Source organism: Peromyscus leucopus, chromosome 8b (assembly GCF_004664715.2).
Source record: "Peromyscus leucopus breed LL Stock chromosome 8b, UCI_PerLeu_2.1, whole genome shotgun sequence".
Lineage (NCBI taxonomy): Eukaryota > Metazoa > Chordata > Mammalia > Rodentia > Cricetidae > Peromyscus > Peromyscus leucopus.
The window spans coordinates 37,880,067-37,903,403 of NC_051086.1; the positions used below are offsets into that span (position 1 = coordinate 37,880,067).

Consider the following 23,337-nt stretch of genomic DNA (forward strand, 5'->3'; position numbering starts at 1 on the left):
CACAGAGCCACAGTGGGCAGGCAGCCTGTGGAGGGAGGACTCTGTGCCTACAGGGCTGTTTCCTGGGACCTGGTCCCAACAGGTGAGCATGCTCGCAGGGCGTAGAGGCACCCTGGCCTCCCTGTCTCACCCTCCGAGCCTCCCACACCCAGAAGCACTACATGAGACTTCTTGTAAAAAAAATACACAGCAATTCATATCTTCATATCATTTACCAGTTAAATTTTTTCTAACAGTTTCCCATAAATCTTAGATTGTGATCTAATCACCTTAGGATGGCGTAAAATGTCCCGGAACCACCTGGTGATGCCGTCACATCGTTCTCTGACCTGCTACTGTCCTGGAGTTGCCTTTTCCCTCTGCAAATATCTTGAATCGGGAGCTGCCCCAAGACCCTTGGTTTTGTGGCTTCCTCTACTTAAGCCTCTAGCAAAGTGACCGCCATTTGAAACACCCACCTAATACCACCTGTGTCACGTCAGGGTCTTTCTCGTCACCCTGTTTGTCCAATGACTATCCTCACCCACCGGACACTGGGTTCCACAAAGCCAAGGGCTTTGTGCTCCTTATGCACGATGGGATCCCCGCTGCGTGCAGGGATCAGTACTGGGTGCACGCCCAGCTCAATTCATATCAGCTGAAAACGGAAGGTTCTGGACCTAGGAAAAGTCAGGAGAGAAGAAAACGGAACTAATCTTTGGAGATGGTCCCCTCCTTTCATAAGCGGGAAAAGCTTGGGGCTGGAGGGAAGGCTCAGAGGTTAAAAGCACTTGCCAAAATTCCAGAGTACCAGGGTTTGGCTCCTAGCTCTCATAGCTGGTGGCTCACAACCACTTGTAACTCTGGCTATAGGTGATCCAACACCCTTCTCTGGCCTCCCCTGGCACCCAAACTCATGAGAACAAACCCACATACAGACACACATACATACACATAACTAAAAATAAGATGGCTTTTTTGGAGGGGGGGAGGAGGAAAATAAAGTTCCAAAGTCCCAAAGTGTGGGTGACAGCCAGGGACTTTCCTCCATCTGGGCCATCAGAAAGTGATGCTGTGTTTTCTCAGGGCTCCAGTCCCAGCACCATCCCTCAGCCAACTGTGTTGCTTTGGGTCTTTTACCTAACCTCTGGGAACCTTGTTCTCCTTGTCTGGAAGATGGGCTAGTAAGAGCTTCTTACCCATTGGGTTTTATGAAAATGAAAAAAAAAATGTGAACATGAGCGTGCTGACCACAGTGCCTGGCACCTGCGTACAACCTGATGAGTGCTTAGTTCTCAATGAAACAAAGCCTGGGCTAGGGTGAGGTTGGGGCCCACTGGCATCTCTGGAGAGAGTCCAGTCTGTGCCCCATTGGAACAGGAAGCAGGTCTGCGCTCGACTCTCAGCTTGCTGGCCCCACTCCATGATCTTCTGGAAGACTGCTAGCAGGTACTTGTCCGGGGTGGGGCCTGACGCTCCCCAGCTGCCCAGGCCCAGACAGACAGGAAGGGAACACGGGCTGAGGGGCCCACTGTGGACTATCGCATGGGGAACATCAAGTCATACACACCTGTTCATGAATAAAACCCTGTGAGGATCTATGTATGAATCCCAGCCCCGCTTCGCAAGAGAGGACCAGCTGTGTGGCCTCAGGTAACGGCTTGCCTTCGCTGAGCCTCAGTTTTCCCAATGTATGAGAATGAAGTCAGAGACAGCACAGATATGGACCTGGCTTTCAGTGCCAGCACGTCTCAGTGACAGGCTCATCCTGCTAACGATGGGTCTGTGGATAAGGAAGACTTTCAGGTACTGTGTCCTGCCCTGCCCTAACTGATCCTGAATCTGCCTCTGCAGCATAATGCCACAGGGTTATTTGTTTGCTTGCTTGTTTTATTTTTCAAATTTTCAGTCTCTCTAATACATTTATTGATTGATGATTGAGAGACTAGAGGAGGGGAGGGAGGGAAGGAAATAGAGGAGGCTACAGCACATAGGTAGACATTAGAAGCCAACTTTCAGGAGCCTTTCTAGTTCCTGGGGAACAAAGTCAGGTTATCAAGGATGGCAGCAAGAGTCTTTATGTGCTGAGCTATCTCACCCGCCCTGGCTTGTTTTTATAAGACAGGGTCCTGTGTAGCTCAGGCTAGCCTCAAACTTACTTTGTAGCCCAGGGTGGCTTTGACCTTTTGATCCTCCTGCCTCTACCTCCCAAATTCTGGGATCATGGGACTGCGCCATCACACCTGGTTTAGGCAGTGTTGGGAATGGAACCTAGGGCTTGTGCATGCTAGGCCAACACTCTACCAACTGAGCCACACCCTCAGCCCTGCTGGGATAGGATTTTAAGAAGTCGTGATTCTGGTCATCCTATGATTCAGCTCCCAGGTCCTCAGAACACTGCTTCTGGTATTCAAAAACTTAGTGGCACTAAACTTGTCACCACTGATGCAGAGTGTCCCAGAAAATGGAGTGATCCCTGCCCCTGGGGAAAGCAAGCAGTCTGAGCCACACTTGTGGAGGACGTTCTAGACCAGGGAGCTATAGAATTGTAAAGTCTATAAATTGTAAAGTCCCTCTGGCTCATTCAGGCATGGCTCTTTGAACTACACACACAGACGCAGCTCCATCCAGTGTTAAAAGCATCTCCCAGAGTCTTGAGAGATGTCCCCGGCCATGGACCCATCTGTACACCCACCAACACTGCACAATACTTAGGTCAGAACCCTGAGAGGGTCCCCAGCAGCTTGGAATCTGAAGTCACCCATGCACTGTGTGGTCTCAGTCACATACATAAGCTCCACCCCACAGACGTCTCTGTCAGTGGTGTGTCTATTAGGGGCAGTGAGGTGGGCGTGGCTCAGTGGTTCCAGAGCTGTCTCTTACTTTGAAGTCCAAACTAATAGAATAGGGCTGGACTTGTGATGTGCAAACAGACTGAAGATGACTGCCTTGTTAGAAACGGGGCTGGTGCCTGTGCCCTGGCCCCCCAGCCTTGCTCATCACCCGATAGGGAACTCAGGGCTGAGCAGCATGCTGGAGGACCCCTAAGAGTCCTTTCCACTCCAGCAAGCTGGCTCTGCTCGCACAACATCCTGGGTCCTGTCAGAAGAGGTCTGGGGACATCTGGTCAGGTGTGCTGTGATCTTCACGCCTGTCACAGTGTATGCAGCAGGCCCGTGTGTGGTGTGCCACTTTAAACCTCAGGAGTTTGAGGCTCTGACTAATGTCTTTTCTATGGGGAGATTGATGAATCAAAGCCAGACCAAACCTCAACTGAAGGAATACCAGGAAATGCTCCTGTCTTTCCCAGAAACACCCCAGCATGGAGCAAAGGGACATCTGTCCTCCGGCCAACACCTCCCTTTTTTAAACTTTAATCTTTAAGTTTTCATACATATATACAGTCTCTGTTGAGCACGTGACCCTTACCTCCATACCTCCCACCTTCCCTTTTCATATCCTTCTCATTTGCTTCCTTTGACTTCTCGACAATTTCACTCCTACTTTTATTTTATACAAACATACATGGTTGTATATGACTACATTAAAATCTAAGAGCCACAAACGAGAGAAAACCCTAATTTCTAACACGATTATTCCCAGTTTCATCTGTTTCCCTACAAATGACCTAACTTGGTTCTTGTTTAAGGCTGAAAATCATACATTTCGTGCATACATTTTCCTTGTCTGTGTTCCGTTGATGGATGCCTGGGTGGTTCATCTCAGCCCTTGTGAATATTGCTGCAGTGATCATGGTGTGAAAGTGTCTGTGACAGGTTGACTCAGTCCTCTGGGTAAATCCCAGGAGGGGTAAAAAGGTCATGTGAAAAAGAAAACTGGATATCCACATGCAGAAGGGTGATACCACATTCCTCGCCATCTCTCTGCATGAAAATTGTCTCCAAATAGATCAAAGACCTTAGCCTAAGACCCGAAACTCTGAAACCATTATGGAGGGGAAAATGTGTTGTGACCTAGACAAAAGCAGAGACTTCTTGAGTAGCCCTCCAATGGCCAACAGCTCCCTTTTCTCAGCACATGTGTCCCAAAGCTCCTAAGGAAACACCGTTCACTGGGTGAAGCCATTCGTCACCAAGCCTGACAACCTAAGTTCGATCCTTGGGACCCACACCATAGAAGGAGAAAAGTAACTCCCATAAATTGACCTCTGACTTCCACACACCTGCTATGGTGAGCATGAGCGCGCACACACACACACACAAAGAATAAATTAAACGAAGGAGAAAAAGAAATAGAAGACACTTGCCTTTTATTCCAGCTCTCAGGCTGGAAGCTAGCATGGCTGCCCAGGACACCCTTCCCCAGCTGCAAGCGGGGCTGACCCCTGAACAGACTCCCCACTTCTGGAACCTGGTGTATCTATGTACCCAAGCTGCAGAAGTGCTGGCTGATAGCTCAGGTGCTGTTTGAACTTGAAGGGCCTTTCAAGAAAGGATGGGCCCCCGGCTTCACTCCTCAGCACCTTGGAGACTATCTTCCCTCTCCCCAAACCCAGTGTCATGGCAGCGAACTCGGGGCTGCCACATTCTCAGTCCTCCTGTCTCTTTTGCTTTGGACATTCCGTGCTAGGGATGGTCCTAGCGGCACTCAAGAGGGAACCCTGAATGTATTCTGTTTGCTATAGCGGGCGTGGGGACGATGAGCTGGGAGTGTGCCTTCAAAACAGACTAGAAACTCTAAGTTCTGCAGAGTTGTTGGCTAGGAAGGCTAACTTCTTTCATCCTCCTTCCCTCCCTTCTTCCCTCCCTCCTTTCCTTTCCTCCTCCTCCCCTCCCTCCCTCCTTTCCTCCCTCCCTCCTTCTCCCTTCCTCCCCCCCCCCTCCCTCCCTCCCTCCCTTCCTTCCTTCCTTCCTTCCTTCCTTCCTTCCTCCCTCCCTTTCCTTGGTAGTAGAGAGCCATCAAATGTTTTTGAGAAGAAGCAGGACTACATTTTGGGAAAACCAGCCTGCCATCAGACCAAGACTCTCCTTCCTCTGCATGTGGGGCAGGAGCTCCTGCTTTGTCACCTGAGCCAAAGGGAATTCTCATCCACAAACCCGAGGAACATTCCATCTATCTGTCAGTTTGCAGGCAACCACTCCTGAGTGTTCTCATAGAACTCAAAGGCCTTTGGTGCACGTGTGCTGCAGACAGACAGTGGCTGGAACCACACAGGTGGGTCACATGACCTGGAGAAAGCCACCGGACCTGTCGTGGGCCTTAGTTTACATGTGAGCCGGTGATAAGAGCTATTCTGACCCACTTCCCAGGCTGCGGGAGGACAGATAAAATGACAAGATGGTGTGCAGAGGGAAGGGGCAGGTGGCACCCTCCAGGACCAGCAATGTATGGAGATTGCAGCATGCCCAGAGGCTGTCTCAGGATAAGATCCACCCACCCCTGAGAATGGAAGGAAGAACCACCTGAAAGGAAGCTACCAGTGGGTAGCATGCTTGCCCAGCTTGTAAGGAGCCCTAGGTTCCATCCCCAGAACCACACACAAATGAGCTTCTTCAGAGTTTGAAGAAGAAGAAGAAAAAAATCAACTTTGAGGTTGAAGACAGCAGGTTTTTGTTTTGTTTGGGGGGGGTTTATTTATTTAGAGACAGGGTCTCATGTATTCCAGGCTGGATTTAAATTTACTATATAGCTGAGTATAACAACCTTCAGCTTCTGATCCTCCTGCTTTCCCTCCTGAGTGCTGGGAGTACACACACACACACACACACACACACACACACACACACACACACACACCTGGTTATATGATGATGGACTTGAACCTAGGGCTTCAGAAACCCTAGGCAAGCACTCTGCCATCTGAGCCACATTCCCAGCCCCCAAAACAGTGTTTTCATAGGCAATGTTATGCTAAAATATGACAGTTAGTTTATAATTGTATATTTATTTTAAATGTTTTTCACAGAAAAGGCCCCCAGAGATTTTATACCTGGGGTCCTCCAGAGTCAGAATGCAAAGGGGACATATAAAGGATGCTAAGTGCTCCCAGGCACGTGAGTTTGGGAGAAGAAAAAGGATAAATGGGAGGTGGTGCAAATGTGGGCTTTTGTATGAGGTTTGCTCTGCCAGATTCCTTGACTGGTTCATTCAGTGCTCATAAAGAACCTTCTTCCTGGAGCTCTAGAACAAAGGATGAGAGAAACTGATCTTCTGCCATGGGGGACTACATCCTTGTGGGGGCAAATGCATTCTTGTAGAAAGGGTACAGGGAGATGATATTCACTGTGTCGTTCTGTGAAAGTGAGATACAGAGAAACCATGTGGGGTGGGGGAAGGAGTCTTCTCCTGGTAAGGGAACTTGGAAGGACAAACGACCTGGGTGCGGGATGCTGTCAGAGTAAGGAAGATAGCCAGGTGGCTATCTTAAGGAAGAGAGTTCCTGGACAAAGACACAGGTCACGCACAGGCCCTGAGGCAGGAGTAAGGGGGCTGTGGGGCACTGGAGGGAGCAAGGAATGAGGATGGCTGTGTAAGCAGAGAGGTGCATCCAGAGCCTTTGAGAGAGGAGGATGGCACTGTGGGATCTGAGTGGTAGTCACACAGAGAGGAGAAAGCAGGGATGGGGTGGTGGGCCAGCGCCTTGGCACCGTGCGCGGACTGGGGAGATGGAAAAGTGCTTGCTTTGCCATCACAAGGACTTGAGCTCAGTCCCGAACTCCAAAGCTGGGCATGGGGGAGCACACCAGGAATCCCAGCCCTGGGAGGCAGAGGCAGGGGGATGAATCTCTGAGACTCACTGGCAGGCCAACCTGGTCTAATCAGTGAGCTCCAGGCCAATGAGAGACCCTGTCTCTAATGAGGTAGAAGGTGTCCTGAGGCATGACACCTGAGATTGTCCTCTGACTTCCACGTGAACATGCGTGCAAACATGCAGGACACACACACACACACACACACACACACACACACACACACACACACGCACTGATTAAAATAAACAACCTTCAAAGGTACCCCATGAAGCCAACTGGTGGGATCCAGTCCCATTTTTGGCCTGTGACAGATCATCCTGTTGTTTTGTGGTTTTTATAATCCACCATTTTGTTGTTTTATGGTGAGTTATTCACACAAGTCTAGGAAACTTTCCCCCAAGCTTTGACTCCAGCTGCTCTTTCCAAAACCGGAAGACGTGGCCTTGAGCTCTTGGTGGCTCCAGTTGGCTGAAACTAAGTGGTGGATCCTTCTGGGGGGCCACTTACAGACGCCCCTCCTGAAAGCCAGTTTGCATGTGGAAGAGAAGCAAATTGTGTTCCCTTCAACCTGAGCAGAGGGAGGAGCCCGGCTACAGCCGCACCACTTGAATATGCCCAATCTCATCTGATAATGGAAGTTAAGCAGGGACAGACCGGAATGGAAGAAAGCCAAGCCCAGGAGGGCCACCTGCTTTCCTGCACCAGCTAGACACCCTCCAGCCCAGGAGCCTGACTGAGATTACTGCCTCTTGGCGAAGAGCATCTGTGTGTGAGCTAAACCTCTCTGAGCCAGGGAGCAGCCTGGACTAGCTGGTCTGCAGAGAGGGGAAAGGACCCACCCCACTCACTGGCCACCAACCCCCACACCCTTCCAGGTTCCTCTGGCCATCCCTGCCCCTTCAGGTCCATGTGGAACTCCACTGAGAGTTATTTGTGAGGTCATGCCTTGCAGAGGCCTGTCTAGGATGTGCTAACCAAGGCCCTATGAACAGGACTCAAAGACACATCTGCAACTTCAACTGTGCAGCGTCTGACCAAGAAACGACAGGAGGGCCCAGGACACGCCGAGGTCTGTTTCATAATTCCCCCAAAATGACGAGCTAGACCAGCTCTGTAGGAGCGGGAGAGCTTTATTTCAGGGGAGAATGTGGTTGTCATTATGGGACCACATCTGGCCTGGAACTCACTACACAGACCAGGCTGGCCTCGAACTCCCAGAGATCTGCTTGCCTCTGAGAGCTTTGTTAGAAAGAGCACAGAGGCCAGGTGTGATGGCACACACGAAGTTCGGCTAGGAGGACTAAGTTCAGGGGATCCAGTGCACAGCACAGCGGCACTCCGGCCCTTGGGAGGTGAAGACAGGGGTGTCAGGAGTTTAAGGTCAGCCTTGGCTACATGGAACTCAAAGCGAACCTGAGCTACATCAGACCCTGTCTCAAAACAAAACAGAGAGGAGAGGAAAGAAAAGAAGGAAGGAAAAAAGGGAGGGAGGGAGACAGGGAGACAGGGAGGGAGGGAGGGAGGGAGAGGGAAAAAAGTGAGAGAACAGAGTAGAACGCAGAGGCCAGCCAGCCCCACTCCCCAACAGGCCGCCATGTATCCTCTGCTTCTCGCCTCTTTGATTCAGCAGAACCCTCGGCAAAAGTGTTGAGTCTCCAGACACACAGACCTCAGCTTCCGACCTGGGTGGCCTTGGATAACTTAATCAGTAGGCCTGTCTTTCTTCCTCTGTTAGGATAGCTGTCATCAAAAAGACTAAAGACAGCAAGTGTTGGTGAGGGCGTGGAGGAAGAGAAGCCCGGTGCATGTTGCCGGTGATGTAAACAGCCGTGATGGAAAACAGCAGGGAGGTTCCTCAAAAAAAAAAAAACTACAAATAGAACTACCATATGGCCCAGCAATCCCACCTCTGGGCGGGCATCCAAAGGAAATGAAATCAGTCTGCCCACCCACGTTCACCGCAGCACGTTCGTGATGCCCAATGGAAACAACCCACATGTCCATCATCTGATGAGTGGATAAAGACAATGTAGTCTGTATACACGATGGAATACTACTCAGACTTTAAAAAGTGGGCAGGTCGGGGGTGGGGTGGGGGGTAGCGGGGGTGTGGGGGGGAGGGGCTGGCAAGCTGGCTCACCAAATAAAGGTGATTGACAACCAAGCTTGAAGATTTGTGTTCTATCCCCAAGACCCATGTGGTGGAAGGAGAGAACTGATTCCACCAAGTTGTCCCCTGACTGCCACATGCTTCCTGCAGCATGCACGGGTATACAAAATAAATAAATTAATATGAAATTAACATTAAAAAAATAAATAGATAAGATAAAATTTTACGGAACTGTATTGTTGAGATTTCATGGGTGTAGCCTCCCTGTGGCGTCTAGAAGATTCTGTCCCCATGCAAGTGTGACCTGCATAACGACAACACCATTTGAGGGACCAACATGGGTACAGGAAATTTCACAAGGCCCCACCCAGAGACGAAGAGCTACCGGTGATGATGAGCGAGGAAAAATTAGTTTTCTCCAGGTTATCTCTTCTGACAACAGGTTATCCAACCCCAGTGGTCAGCCCTAAATGCATGTACATACAGGCAACACTAGATGGACTCGGTAGGGTGTGTGTGTGTGTGTGTGTGTGTGTGTGTGTGTGTGTGTAATTAAAAAAGAGATCATGAATCTGAGAGGGAGTTAGAGGGGGCACAGAAGCAGTTGGAGAAGGAGAGGGAGGGTGGAAATGATATCGATAAAGTACTCACACGGAATTCTCAAAAAATCAAATTAAAAAAAAATAAAATTTTGCCGGGTGTTGGCACATGCCTTTAATCCCAGTACTCAGGAGGCAGAGGCAGGCAGATCTCTGTGAGTTTGAAGCCAGCCTGATCTATAGAATGAGTTCCAGGACAGTCAAGAGCACACAGAGAAACCTTGTCTTGAAAAACAATTTTCTTTTTAAGAAAGAAGGAAGCCCCATCCCTCCTAACGAGGCAAACAAGGCTGAAGGCCACGGGGTTAGGTGAAATAAAGTAGACATGGAAGGCCAATGGTACACCATCTCTCTCACTGGGAAACTCTAGAAAGGTCGAACTAACAGACTCCCAGAGTGGAATGAATGGCTGTTCCCGAAAGCCCTGAGTGTGGGAGGCAAGAAATGTTGGTCAAAAGACACCAGCTAGGGTGAGTTCCGGAGAGCCATTGCGCAATGGGTGACTCTTAACTAATAAACTAGAGCTGTTGGGGGAGATGCACACCTGTAGTCCCAACTACTAAGGAGACTGAGGCAGGAGGATCACAAGTTCCAGGGCTGCCTGGAGTACAGAAAGTTCAAGGCCAGCCTGGACAACTTAGCGAGATGTCTCAAAATAAAAAGTAAAAAGTAAGCTGAAGTGTAGCTTATATTATATGTGTGAAAATTACTAGGAATAGATTTCACATGTTCTCACTACAAAAACATGTCATATGTTAAATAGCTTCATTGAGTTTTATTGATTTTTTAAAAATAGGATTTGGGAAGTTTTTTTGGTGCCAGAGTGCTTGCCTGGCATGTGCAAAGTCCCGTATTTGATCCCACAGCCACAGAATTATTTTGTTTTAAATAGAAAACACCGTGTGCGTGTGCGTGTGCGTGCGTGCGTGCGTGCGTGCGTGTGTGTGTGTGTGTGTGTGTGTGTGTGTGTGTGTTAGAAAACAAGCTGGAGAGATGGTTCGGCAGGTAAGATGCTTGCCTTGCAAATGTGAGGAGCTGAGTTTGGATCCCCAACACCCACATAAATGTCAGGCAGATGTGACAGGCCCCCCCACCCCCGCCCCCGTAATCCAGTGGCTAGTTAACCTCCCTGGATTAGCAAGTGAGAGACTCTGTCTCAATATATAAGGTGGGAGCGACAGCGTCTACTTCTGGCTTCCATGTGCACACACACACAGATGGGCATGTGTATTCACGCGCATGGAAGTACTCAATGCACACATTCACAAACGACTCACATTGAACGTTCTGCATGAGTGACACTTAAATCGCTGTCTGGATACTGTCTTTTTTAGTTGTAAACTGCTGGGAAGACTATGCTAAAGAGATCGGAGGGAGAGCGGACCTCTTTGCCTTCTTCAGCATCTCTGATTCCAGGCTCTGCCACCCCAAGCCTCAGTTTTCCCACTTACGTCCCTGGGGGTTGGGGACCTGACAGGTTTAGCATGAAAAGCATTTGGCAAGATGCCAGGCTGCTGAAGTAGCTGACAGGGTGAAGTCAGTACTATCACAGTACAAGCTCAAAAATCTGTGGAATTCAGAATTCTCTGCACATCAGTGGCCATCAATGTGCCCAGGAGCCCTTTGTGGGAGCAGTCCTAGACACATTCGCACACATGCGTGCACGCACACGCGCACACACCTGCAGGCCTGTGACACTCCTCTTTTTGCTGTGAATTGTTTCAAAGGTGAAGATGCAGCCTGAGAGATAAGAACTCTTCTGGGGTTTCAGAGGGAGCAGAAAATCAAGGGCATGAAAAGAGGAGGTGCTAGACCCGAACTGGGGTCTCATCTCCTCGATGAGCATGCGCACAGCCCTGAATTCCATTCTCAGAAAGAAAAAAGGAAAGAGGTGGGAGGAAAGAAGAGGACAGGAAAGGAAGGAGAGGGGCGGAATGGGAGGGAGGGAAGGAAGGAGGGAGAGGGAAGGAGAGAAGGAGGGAGGGGAAAGGAGGAGGGGAAGAAAATGGGAAGAGAGAGGAAGGGAGGACAGGGGAGGAGAGGAGATGTTATTCTGGCAATGTAGATGGCTTCCGGTGATGGCCCTCCTGACTCTGTGTGCTCTCTGTGGATGTGCAGGGTGCCCTCTCTGGTCCATTTCCATCATCTGTAAATGAGCTGACACAGTACAATCCCACTCTGCATCCAGAACACGATGTGCTGCCTGCTCTGGGGCCACCGACTCCCCCACCCCCACCCAGACACAGGGAGTGCATTGATTGCTGTGTCTTGTCTTTGCTCCTTGCCCACAAGCCCCTTGGTGGTGTGGCCACTCCTTGCCAGGTTCTCATTCCAGCTCTGGCATAGGAAAAAGTACCGGGTAGGGCCTGAGAAGTATACTGTGGTGGTCACGTACAGACTCAAGTCCTGCCTTGGCCCATGGCTGGTGGGTGGCCTTCAGTCAATGAGGGGACCTGACTGAACCTCAGTCTTTTTACACATCAACCAGGAAATAAGCATCTGGCTGTTAGGAGACCAAAGCAGGGTGGAATGTGGACATCACAATGCCATGTCTGGGACATTTGTGAGGTCACTGTTTTGACCCCAGTGACATGGCTGTCATCAGAGGGATTGAATGATCCTTGAGCAGAGTCCCTCATTCTGTACACCCCAACATCTATAGGATGAGCCCCTGTTCTCCTACTCTCTGGGTCAACTGTCCCCTAAGCCATCATTAGTGATGCACTGAGGACCGGTGAAGGGTGGAGATACGCAGTTCTCAGAGGAAGATGGCATCGACTGAATGTTTACTATGAGCTAGAACTGTGGTGAGCAGGTGACCCACTTCATCTCCAGCAACCCTGAGCTTAGCTTTGCTTTGGAAAAGACATTGATGAGGGCCAACAAGATGTCTGGCAGGCAAAGGTGCTTGCTGCCAGGCCCGACAACCTGAGCATGATCTCAAGAATCCACACAGTGCAAGGAGAGAAACTATTTCTGCACACGTACAAACACAGACACGCAAAAGACATTGATGGAACTCACATAGGTGACCCACCTTTCCGATCCCACAGCCAAGCTAGGCGTAAAACTCACATTGCCTATGTGTCTAACAGTTGCCCGGCCTGTCTGTTCATGCCGATGGGTTGGAAAGAGCCACCAGGAAGGGAGAGGTTCTGTGGTCCCTCCCCCACACCAGGGATCCTAAAACCATGGGACTGCTCACACCAGCCGATTCTCAGCCAAGGCTCTATGTCCAATCCTCTCTTGAGCTCCCTTTTCTCCAGGCTGGCCCTGCCCAGCCTTTGGTCCATCTGTCCTGTCCCTCCCCTGAGCAGGGCAGCTTAGGACAGAGCCAGGCAGGCAGGCAGGTCACAGCAAGTAGAGAGCGGTCTTTTAGCAATGAGGAAAGACTACAGGCAGGGCCAGAGGCTCCAGGTGAGTGAGGAGTGACTTCGGAGCATTCTCCGTTGACCCAAAGGTGCTGGATCCCTGACTACACCCCCTCCATCCCAAGACTCTACACCCTAATTTCCCTTGTCCGCCCTAAGTGTATGTTCTTTTTGGTCCTCTGCAGACACAAGACTCAACAGATCTGCCGGGCAAGCCTGGGCTCTGACAAGCAGGCTGCTGTATCAACCAGGGGTTAAAACATGAATATTCCAGCCACACCCCAGATCTATTGACTCAAGATCCTTAGGGGCAGAGCTCAGGAACAGGAGTCTAACAAGTTTCCTGGATGATTTTGGTGTGGCTGGTGTTGAAGATCCACTCAACAAGACACATGGCTTTTTTCATTAGGGTCTTCCATTGTGCCATGCCTCATTTGAGAGTCTAGATGCCCCGTAGGGCCTTGGTGAGGTGGGGCCATGTGAGGAGGGGAAAGACTTTGATTTTTGAGGCTAAACAAGAGATTTGAGTATTGGTGTGTTGGAGACCTTGGCCTTGGCTTTGAGAAACATGATTGGCTAGGGGCATAGGCTAGGGTTGCTCAAGTGGGGACACATCTTTTCCATGAGTGATCTTCTGGGTGTTCTTGGGGAGTATAGGACCTTGGTGGAGCAGACACAGTGGATGGCTCAGAAGAATGGCCAGGTGGGAGAAGGCAGCCTGTCTCATGCATCTGAAGTTCCCCCCGGGTTCTGAGCCTGTACCTGTTGCATCCATCCATGTTCAAGCCCCATGGGGCAATTGTTTGCCTCCCTGAGGCAGAGTCTGTTCACCTTCAGACAGTCCCAGCCCATGAACTATGCATGCTCTGCTTGCCATAAGTAGAACTGAGCCTGAAAACGGAAGCCCTCTGCACAGGAATGCACAGCTCACGGCCCAACAAAAAACACGGAGAAACCTTCACCCGAGCTTCCTCATAGGATCAGCACGACTCATCATCATTATCTCCATCCAACAGCCCAAAGAACCAGAGCCAAATGCTTAAATCAATTGGGGTGTGGTTGTTTAATGGAGTAATATGCAGCAAAGAAGGAGAACTGCTGCTCTAGGCAACAGTATAGGTGGATCTTGTCCATGATGTGGACCTGTGTGTGTGTGTGTGTGTGTGTGTGTGTGTGTGTGTGTGTGTGTGTGTGTGTACACACTGTGGTACAACTAGTACATGAAGTTTACCATAGGCAAATTGAAGGTATGGGTTAGATTAGGATAAAGTTACGTTCAGAGGTGTGGGGGCAGTTGGTGATTGAAAGGCACAGAAAGGGGGTTTCTGGGTGGAAGCCATGTTCTGTTTATCTTGGAGTTGGTTAGTTTTCACTGAACTGAGTGCTTATGATTCATGCTCTTTTCTGTGTGAATATCGCATTTCATTAGAAAGGTTCTTAAACCCTAGTAAGGGTTTCAGAGGTGACTTTGATCGGGGAGAAGCCATGGAAATGATGACAGCAGTCTGACTGGCTGTGGACCAAGTGGCCTTTTCTAACTTGGGGATCTTGGACTCTTCCTACCCCCTAGGAACGAGGAAGGAGGTGGTTCTCAAAGTCAAGCTGTATGGGAACAGTGCCAGGCAGGCAAGGCAGGGCTGTGGAAACCCACACTCCACAGTGCCGTGTCTAGAGCCTCGCAGCCCATGAAAAACTACTTCCTTAGCCCGGTCCATGTTTTCACTCCTATACACTTAGAACTGGCAGCCTTTCTAAATATCTGGAGGGCTCGACTCTCATCGAGGGGCCACAGAACAAGGGTCACAGCAAAGCAATCCAAAGATCAAGTTTAGTTTAGCAACTTCCAGTACACTACTCACTGGGTCTCTCCTGTCCTTAGCACTGAGACAGAATGCATAGCCTGAAAGGGGGGATGCTGCCATCCTGAGGTGGCCAGCTGGATATGGGTCATGCAATACAAAGAGGCAGCTAGCATGGCAAGGGACCTCAGGAGAGCTCCTGGGGCTGGCATCTGCTTTGGGCTCTGCCTGGCCTCTGGGAGCTTTTACTTTATAAAAACTCGGCAGCTACAGCATGGGCTTCGTGTGCCCTTTCTGAAAGTTTACACAGAGAACTTAAAAAGTTATAATAGACACTGGCTAGGCCCTGAGCCAGGACTCCATACAAGGGTCCAGCAGGGCTGGGCTACTGGTCTGAATCCAAGAATTTGAGATGCTGGGAGTTGAATCAGTTCCCAAGACTTTGGGATCTCCTCCGTGCCTATAGCTGTTGGCACGTGGTGTTCCATTAGCATGAGCTGGTGACTCTGTTACCCGCAACATGTGAATGTCACGGCAGTGTGTGCCCCACCATTGAGGTGAAAGTGGGTGTCCTGGACTACAGATGGACAGTGATGATCAGGCCAGGAGTGGCTGCAGAGCTCACACACGCAGATTGTCCCCAACGCCACCTCTCTGCTTCCCCAGCTGACCTTCCGAGGGTCCAGAGTGATGCAGTTTAGGACCCTTGAGTCCCAAATGTGTTGAGAGAAACCAGGGGAGGGGACAGACAGCGGCTCTGACTCCAGGCACGTGAATACAGGCAAGCCAACACGCTCTCGCAGGCTGACGTTATCCCACCCCGGCGTGTACCATCCTGCTCAGCCTGGCCGTGGGCATGGAACCCCGGGGAGCTGGTGGAGCTCCTCCTGCTGCAGCATCAAGCCTGCCTGGGGAGAGCACTGCTGTGCTCTGGCCACACTGGTCGCCTTGCACAGGCCGCTGTGGTCTCAGAACTAGGAAGAAAATTGGGAGTGGGGCAGAAAGGAGCTGCTTTCCTTGGCAAACTCAAAGCTACTAACTGCTCACACTGAATTCTTCTGGACTGTGGAAGGAAACCGATGTAGAGACAAGTTTTGAGTTAATCCACGGGTGACCATGGCATGTCAGGCCCTGGACTAGCCAAAGGAGAAACAAGACACCTGATCCTTTGACTCTGACCCCTGCCTCAAGTAAGTCTTTCAGTCTTAGAGAGATGTGCCTAGCAAGACAGTGGGACCTGAGCTCCCTCATCGTCTCTCGGTGTTTATAGAGTGTAAGTCACACACAGCCCTGCTGTATAACATCCTCCTTCTCTTAGACCTGTGGGGACAGGACCCAGGAAGATGACTCAGTGGGTAAAGTCACCCACCACAAGCCTGATGACCTGAGTTCAATCCCTAAAGCCCACATGGCGGAGAGAGAGAACTGACTCCTGAAAGTTGTCCTTTTACTACCACGTGCACCATGGCACTCCCTTGACCACACACACAATAAATAAATACATAAATAAATATGTAATGAAAAGATCCAGGTGGACTCAGCCAAATGGATTTGCATCAAAATAACCTGGGACAGAAGCATGGGCAAGGCACAGTTGTTAAAGGCTGAGGATGAGGGCCTTAACACTGCTAACCTTTGTATATATGAAAATTTGTCTCACTATCTGTATTTAAAATGGTGGCCCATCCCTGTCATGCCAGCACTTGGGAGGCTGAAGTGGAAGGGTCAGGAGTTCGAGGCCTGCCTGAACTACATAGCGAGACTCTGTCTCAAAAACAATAATGATGTCACATGCTTATAATCTCAGCACTTGGAAGACTGAGGCAGGGGGGATTACTGCAAGTTTGAGGCCAGCCTGGGCAACATAGTGAGTTCCAGGATGGCCTGAGTTATAGTGAGAGACCCTGTCTCAACATATAAAAGCAAGCAAGCAAACCAAGCTGCAGTCCCTTCACGGTCCAGCCCACTCTACTTCCCAGGACAGCTGCCCAGTGCTCCCCACCAGCATGAAAGGGTCTCGCACTCGAAGGTTTCCTGCTGTGTCTCTGCACTTGCTGCTTTCTCTCTGGAGATGTGTTCTCCTCTGCCTTTCCTTGTCAACTGCGGGAAGCCGCCATCAAATCTGTAGCTACATTGGAACAGCGTAGGCACACTGGTGCACTGCTCTCCATGCCCAGCCTGAGTTTACCTGTTTTACTGCCTGCCTCCAGATGTTAAACCATCTGCGTGTGGCCTGTCTCCACCAGTTATTGCCATTTTGTTTTATTTGAGACGAGGTTTCATGTAGCCCAGGCTGGCCTCCTCAGCCTTATGAAGTGATGCTTAGACTACAGAAACTGTGTGGTGCACAGGAAGGAGTTGACCTGCCCGAAGGTCTGTCCCCACAGTGAAAACAAAGGTGACAGAGATGAGAGGCAGGAGAGGGCAGTGAGAGTGACTGTGCTGAGGACTGCATCTGATGGTCTAGCCTGGAGACATGCACCGAGGCTCTAGTGAGCCAGCATCCTCTCCTCCTCATTCACATCCCATGACTACAAATGGCTTGCTGTTGGGTAAAATCTGACCCAGGACTTCATTCCAAACTGGCCGTGTGAATTTAGGTAAATGCTGAAAATCTATGGCGTCGTGTGTAAAACAGGACCCATAAGTCTTCAGCAGACAATTCTAGGAATGCTTGAGGACCCTTCCTTCCAATTGAACTGTTACAGATATCTGCTGGTTGAGTGGAAAGAGCTATGGAACAGGAGAGGACTGTGTGTGTGAGTGTGTGTGTGTGTGTGTGTGTGTGTGTGTGTGTGTGTGTGGTTTTCTCCTCTCTGTGGTTCCTCCCCCCCCTCTGTGTGTGTGTGTGTGTGTGTGTGTGTGTGTGTGTGTGTGTGTGTGTGTGTGAGATGTGGGAAGGAAACTCAACTGATGAGTTTCTATCCCTCGGAGAGCAGCTTATAATCTAGTGATAAATTTCATTGCCCATTCTCTGTAGGGTACTTGGGGTCAATCCACCATTCCCAATGCATGGCCTGACTAGAAACACCCCCAGACTGGTTGAGGCAGAGTGAGTCAGAAGGAAGCAAAGATGTGGTCCAGCTCAGGCCTTCCCCCCTTGACTGTGTGACCCTGGTGCAGTCACCAGCCTCTCGTGCTGTGTCTGTCTCACTCATGGTCTCCGAGAATCCTTAAGCTGTCTGTGATGGTGCTAGCTCACAGCCCCTCTCATCTGCGAGCCAAGCAAAGACCACAGTCTCTGCTCTCCTGAGTTCATTGCTCACACATCCCATACAGAATGCACCAGGCTCTGCCTCCAGCAGCACAGTCCCACGGGCATCACCCTAGGAGACGACCTCCAACACCGCAGCCTTAACAGTGCTCAGTTGTAGGATGGATTCAAGGTGTCCTGAGAGGACCCGACCCAGGTGGAGGAGAGAAGAGCCATCAGAGGGCCTTGTGCCGTGACGTCATGGACTCCTCACACCAAGTCTCGGAGAAAAGGGATACATTGGACTTGGTGGATGGCTCAGCCAGGAAAGTGCTTGCCTTGCAAATGTGAGGACCTGAGTTCGATCCTCAGAACCCCTATAAAAAACTAGGCTTGGTGCGTGCTGGTAATCCCGGCACTGAGTGGGCAGAGACCAGCAGATCACGAGGGCTCACCCGCCAGGCAGCCTAGCTTAGTTGAAAAGTGTCAGGTTAGTGGGAGACCCTGACTCAGAAAACAAGATGGACAACATCCAAGGATGTTCTCTGGCCTGTTCATGCATGTGCATCCCTGTGTATACACACTCCATAAACACACAGGAACGCACAGAAAAGAGCCATGACTGGCCCTGCTTTTCAAATAGAGACACTGAGGTTTTGAGAGAAGTTTGAGGTCAGTCACACAACCAATAGCACTCAGGATTTAGATGTGCTCCTTTCTCTCTAAGCTGCCTTCAATCTGCCCCCGTAAATGGAATTCTTAGCACTATGAACGGAGCAGTGGAGTTCTGTGGTTTGTCCTAGCTTGGTTGGTATTGGTGACCCAAGACCCTGAAGCTTACAGAGGGCATGCCCACCCAAGGGGTACCAGAAGGTCCCCGTCACCCACACCCTGAGCTCACAATGATTTTTCCCCAGGCTCAGCACCTGCTGCTGGCCTCTTCCTTGGAGCCCTGTCTGACCAAGAGTAACTACTATGTCTCAGCCTACCATAGAAGTCCTCTCTCCCCTACCAGGCTGAAGGGAGTTAAATCCCCAGGGCAGAAGATGCTGGGCATGAGACACAGCAGCCCCACTCCCAAGGACAGGTGTGGGGGAGCCAGGAGGTCCGGCCCACAGACATCAGACATGGCTGCTGGGTAACGGCTGGAGAATACAGGTGCCCTGCATATGGCTCCCCAGGTCCCTAAGGACTAGATGCTGAGAATCATGGAATCACAGGGCTCGCAGACAATAGACCAGGTTTATTCTGGTTCTTCAGCCTTCCTCAGATCACAGCTGAGAAACCCAGGCACAGGGAGAGGAGGCTCATTGCTTGATTCCATCTACTGGACTAGCTAGCACTGGAGATTCAGTATCATCCTGAGGGAACTCTGGCAGGTGCTCCAGGCAGAGCTTTCTGGGAAGCGTCACAACTGTCTCTTACAGGAACGTGGGACACACAGCCAGCAGACTCCTCTTCCTGTCCGGTCTGTCCAGTGCGGTTGTGGGGCTAATTTGACCCCAAAATAAACAATCTTTATTTATCTTTGATAGATGGTCTCACGGGGCCAAAGCTGGCCTTGAGCCCACTGTGTCACCAAATATGACCTTGAACTTCCGGTCTTCCTGTCTCTACCTCCCTAATGCTGGGGTGAAAAGCCTGTGTCACCGTGGCCAGTTTATACAGTGCTGGGGACAGAACCCAAGACCTTGTTCGTGATAGGTAAACACTATCCACTGAGCTACATTCCTAGCACCAATGGAGAATGGAATCAACAGGATGGGCAAGAGAATCAGTAGATAAAAGTGCCTGCTGCCAAGCCTGATGACCTGAGTTCTATCCCTGGGATCCACATGGTTGAAAGAGAGATTCAGCTCCTGAAAGTTGTCCTCTGACCTGTGACATGCAAATCTCCCCCCTCACACCCCAATGTAAATCAATCTTTAAGTAAAACAAATGAAATCTTCACGGCCCTTCAATACCTTGAATGCATTTGTGGAGGTGTAGGTCCAGAGAGGCACAACCCTGTCCCAAGCCACACAGCATGAAAATCACGGGAGCGTGACGAACAAATTCTCTTTTCATACCACCATACCATCTGCTAGGAAAGCTCAGAAGACCACTCAAACATGCTCAGCACAGACCCCAGCACACAGGACGAGCACAGCACATGCCGGCTGTGATGACCATCATTGCCATCACAGGCTACGGGCACGTAAATCAGCTCTACCTCCGGTCCCCTGCTCCCTACCTGACTAGTGAGGCTAAAGGCTAGAAAGCTAGTAGTCCTGAGTTTCTCTCTCCACCTCCCTCTTCTTCCTTGAACCCAAACATGGGCTCTGGATCCCAACTGGGGCAGAGGTGGCCTTGGGAGCTCCTGGCAAGCCTCAGCACAGCCTTGCCGCTCCCTACGCCGGGCGAACATACCATCTTTCTCTCATGGAGGGCTGAAATGAGACCCTGTGGCTTTTTCAGCCTTCCACTTGGGCTCTCTGCCCCTGGGTCCTGCTCCCTGAAGACAAGAGCACAGAGTTGATCTCTGCAGTCTTCTGAGTCAGCTCTACCTCCAGAGCCTCTCAGACCACCACCAATGTTTAGTCACAACATACGCCCCTACGGCACAGCCACGAGAGCCAAGGGTCTAGGAAGGCACCCCTAAGGAATACAGGGCGAGGCACGCGTGGCCCTGTTGTCTGTCCTCCTCTCAAGGCTTCCTTCCACTTTACCAGGTAGCTTCATCTGCCGTGGGGCCTCTGTGCCCCTCAGACACATAAGAAGCTAGTCCCTTGCCTCAGTTCACTTTCTAAAACTACGTGGGATCTGTCCATATAACATAAAGCCTCATCCTTAAAGCCCAGGCAGGGGACACAAGTCCAGCCATCCCCACGTGCAAATATGACCTTCCTCTTCCTCCTCAAGTTCAGAATCTTTTGACAGTCTTGTTGAGGGTCCTGTTTACCAATGCCAGGGGCAAGCCTGCCACGTCACTGTCACCAGTACACCTAGGGAGACAGGGACGGGAGTCCCTGTCCACCTTTCTATGTCTGTCTGTCTTGCCGGCTCCTGGTTCCTTCCCCCCCTTCCAGGAGCTTGTGCCAGCCTGCTCTGAGATCAGACATAAAAACAAATTCACTTTATAATCCCAGCCCCGACCTCCCGGGCCCTTCCTAGTTCTTACCTGTGCTCCTCAGGTAGGGAGGGGTGCCTGTAAGGAGGGGGTGCTGGGCTGGGGGTCCCTGTCCCCAGGGCCTAGCTGAAGGCTCCAGAGGGAGGTGCGGAGGAGCCGCGCAGGAAGGCTCTCAGCCCAGCCCAGAGGCTGCCGAGAAAGTTGGAGTAGGTGTGTCCAGGCCCACGGAGGAGGAGAGAGAGGTGGGAGAAGGGAGGCGGATCATTCCCCTCCTGCCAGCTCTCTGGCTCACTGCAGGAGAGAAAGCAAGGAAGCCAACTGGTTTGCCGCCCAGAACTCACAATGGGGTGGGGATGGAGTCAGGGAAGATGACGGCCCCTGGCCACCTCTCTTCTAGGTTTCGCAGCTCAGGAAACTGAGTCCCTGGGCAGGTAGTGTTACCCGAAGTCACCCAGACGACTAGGGTGGGAAAGGTGGTTTGGATGCAGGTCAGTGTTCTGTCTGTGCCCCCCAAAGTCAGAACACACACACACACACACACACACCCTGCCAACTTGCTACTATGTAGCCTTGGAACTGCTAACTAGAGCCTCAGTCCCCCCCCCCTTTTTTTTCCTCCATATCTCCTACCTCTCTGGGTGGGCTTTGAGGAATAAATAAGATTAAAAAAAAAAAAAAAGTAGTGAGGCAGTGTGGTTCACTCCTGAAAATCTCAGCACTTTTTAGGCTGACAGGGGAATTGCTGTGAGTTCCAGGCCAGCCCGAGCTACAGAAGGAGAGCCTGCCTCAACCCCTCCTAAAACAAAAAAGGTAGAGGTTGAGAAAAGATAATTCTTACTATTACGGGGCTGCATGAGCTAACCCCTCCAAACCTGGGATCCCCATCTGTAAATCGGGGGTCATGGGAATCCTGGTCAGAAAAGTTGTATGATTCCTGACCTAGTTGCCTGACAACCTGCCTAGACACAAGACAGCTTGTCTTTGATGCATCTTTACAGGTGCCCCTCTGCTCTGGCTACTTGGATGATTCCAGCACACAGCCTACGTGGGGAACCCATATTTGAGGGAAAACAAAGAAGAGACCCACAGGAGTTACCCTTCTCCCCCGTCCCATCCCTGGCCGCTGCCAACCTTCACCGAAGAAGTCCTGTGCTTCTGCTTTTTGAGATGAGCCACTGGCCCTTCAAAACTAGAGGAAGAGAGTCCCTCCTCACACAGCTGGAAACATCTGTGCAATCATCCTATCCGCATTTGGCACCCCCAACCTTCTCCCTACACAGTGAGTCATGAGGCCCCCTCTCCAGCATCCCTGGAAAATACCTCAGGTCACAGAGAAAGTTACCTCCCCAGCACCTGCTCAGACGCAGCGGTCTTAACTGATGTTCAGCTGACCAGTGACCTTGAACCTGGCTGATAAACAAGAGCTCTTCAGACCCTCCTTGTTCCCACCATCAGTTAGCTCACATGATCCAGAGCAAATGGCTTAAATCTGCTTAGTATCTATCTTGTTAGGTTTTTTTTTCTTATTTTGTCTTGTGTTTGAGACAAGGTCTCACGTAGCCCACTCTGGTGGGCTTGAACTCTTGGTGCTCCTGTCTCAACCTCTTGAGTGTTAGGATTATGAGTCTGAGTCATCACACACAGCGCTGTCTCTCTCCCTCTCTTTTTTTAAAAAAGTATTTCGCCGGGCGGTGGTGGCGCACGCCTTTAATCCCAGCACTCGGGAGGCAGAGGCAGGGGATCTCTGTGAGTTCGAGGCCAGCCTGGGCTACCAAGTGAGCTCCAGGAAAGGCGCAAAACTACGCAGAGAAACCCTGTCTTGAAAAACCAAAAAAAAAAAATAATAATAATAAAAATAAAAAAGTATTTCTTATTTATTTATGTATGTATGTATTTATTTATTTATTGTTAGTGTGTGTGTATGTGTGTGTGTGTGTGTGTGTTCATGTACCATGGTACAAGATTGGAGGTTAAAATAATTAATTCTGTTCTCTCCTTCTGCTGTGTGAGACCTGGGATCAAACTCACTCGTGTGGTCAGGCTCGAAGGCAGGCATCTTTACTCATGGCCATCTTGCTGCTCACTTGTCTGTTCCACTTTTGCAATATTGATATTGAACCTAAGGCCTGGCTTATGCTAGGCAGGTGCTCCACCACTGAGCTACACCCACAGCCACTCTGTCTCGCTTGTCAAATAGGGTCCCACCTGTGAAGAGGGCACCCAGGCCAGGTATGACTAGCACTGAGACCTGATTTCACGGCTAGGACTTGGTCAGCTAGAATTCTGGGCTAGAATATTACGATCCCTTTAGTGAGCTGTGAAGAATGAAATCATGTCATTTGTAGGAAAACAGATGGAACTGGAGACCACCACTGTCCACATTTGCTTTCTGTTTCTGGGATGAAACACTCTGACCCACACGACGTGGGGGAGGAAAGAGTTTATTTCAGCTTACACTTCCAGG

The 23,337-nt window shown here is 50.5% G+C and overlaps 1 protein-coding gene across 1 annotated transcript in view; it reads right to left on the bottom strand.

Moving 5' to 3' along the window:
• Positions 1-21,173, bottom strand: part of Fat2 (FAT atypical cadherin 2) — an 86,418-nt gene extending 65,245 nt beyond the window's left edge. The window contains exon 1 of the mRNA XM_028880039.2: positions 20,925-21,173. The gene's annotated coding sequence lies outside the window, so the exon portion shown is untranslated. The remainder of the gene's footprint in view (positions 1-20,924) is intronic.
• Between the last annotated feature and the right edge of the window lie 2,164 nt (positions 21,174-23,337).